Genomic DNA, 1,697 nt, shown 5'->3' with positions numbered 1-1,697 from the left:
AGATAACGGGCCATCCTATTCTAGTAAGAATTTTATTTCATTCTGTAAGGAATTAGGTATCAAACATAAAACTGGAATTCCTTCATGGGACAAGGAATAGTTGAACGTGCTCATCGCACCTTAAAGAATTGGCTTTTTAAGACAAAACAGGGGCAGTTATATCCCCCAAGGTCACCAAAGGCACATCTTGCCTTTACTTTATTTGTTCTAAATTTTTTGCAAACTGCTATTAAAGGTCAGTCTGCAGCGGATCTCCACTGGCATCCAGTTACTTCTAGTTCTTATGCATTAGTAAAATAGAAGGACCCGCTGACTAACAAATGGAAGGGTCCAGATCCGGTTCTAATCTGGGGAAAGGGCTCAGTTTGTGTTTTTTCACAAGAAGAAGATGGAGCGCGGTGGCTGCCCGAGAGATTAATTCGTCACATGAACACAGATTCTGAATCTTCCTGTAAGTATCACTCTGAGAACTAAAATTCCTCTTTTGCTTAGAATTCGGTTGGGAACTCAGGCTCCCAGAAAAGCTGTTTTCCTGCTACTCTCTAAGCCAGTTCCCCCACAGGAGGCTGGAGACTAGCCTTATCCTTTGCAACTGAATAAAGTATCTGGACTTCCCCAAAAAGAAAATTTGCATTGCTACTTTCTCATTGTCTAGATCTCATTTTTTTCCAGCAGGTCAATCAACATCCTCCAGCCGGACTGCAGCAGGTGTGCATCCCCGCCCCCAAGAGCATACAGGTGGCAAATGCTATCTTCATTCCAAGAACATTCCAGCACGTGGCTTTCGGTGTGAGTTGAGATTTAGGTTTATCAAGAGGGCTAGAAAAGTAGATATTTCTCTACTAGAAGAGATTGGTTTTTATTCTGATAGACGGGCTTAGTCCCTTAGCTGACCTCTGGTTTTCCACCCTTGCTGTTACTGCAAGGTCCCCTTAGTTCCTCAGGCTATGGGAATAACAGAGATGAGGAAGATGACTTCCAGCTCCTATTTTAGCCACAAATCATGGTGTTACTAATGACATAATTCTTGTCTAGGCCTCGCTAAATCTGAGGTTGACAATTCTCCTTTAGGAGCTGCACGATACTCAGAATTGTGCATACTGGTTCGTGATCATACGAATACAGTATGGGTATCACTTGGTGCAGAGATTTACTGCAGGGGAAGGTCCAGCTTGACCATTTCTGAGTTCCCTGTGAGATACACCCGGTTTGGATGGAGGTTGGTATCTATTTCCAGTTACAACCAAAAATATCTTTCTAAGGCTCTGCCTCCCCTCCCCAAAAGATACCAAGAGCCAAAGGTGTGGGTCATGACAGCACAGGAATCAGGTCAATTTCCACCCACGCCAAGGTTAAAAGCCCACTCATCTACGGATGAGAAAATCATTTGATCACCTCAGTTAAGCATGGCCTTATTTAACTTGATTAAAAGGGGGGGAGAGAGGTTGGAGACCATACTGTTAGAAGGGCAAGCCCTTCACAGCCTCCCACCCTAAAAAAGCCAATTGGCCTTGTACTATGGAGCCAGTCATAACCCCCTTCTCCCTATTCCCCGCCTGTCATCCAAAAATGCGGAGGAATATCCACTCAGTGTTATTCATAATAAAGTGCATTTCAAATTCGTACAGTCAACCTTCGACAGGGATCCAAGACCTACTTAAAATTCAACTAGGAAGTTACCTATTCAGTACTAATTA

At 43.5% G+C, this 1,697-nt stretch overlaps 1 protein-coding gene across 6 annotated transcripts in view; it reads right to left on the bottom strand.

Annotated features, from left to right (window-relative positions):
• Positions 1 to 1,697, bottom strand: part of Nf1 (neurofibromin 1) — a 248,756-nt gene that overhangs the window by 175,837 nt on the left and 71,222 nt on the right. The gene's annotated exons all lie outside the window — the stretch shown is intronic.

This window comes from Mus caroli, chromosome 11, assembly GCF_900094665.2.
Source record: "Mus caroli chromosome 11, CAROLI_EIJ_v1.1, whole genome shotgun sequence".
Classification (NCBI taxonomy): domain Eukaryota; kingdom Metazoa; phylum Chordata; class Mammalia; order Rodentia; family Muridae; genus Mus; species Mus caroli.
Note: the sequence above shows the minus strand (reverse complement) of the source record. Positions and strands in the feature narration are given on the sequence as shown.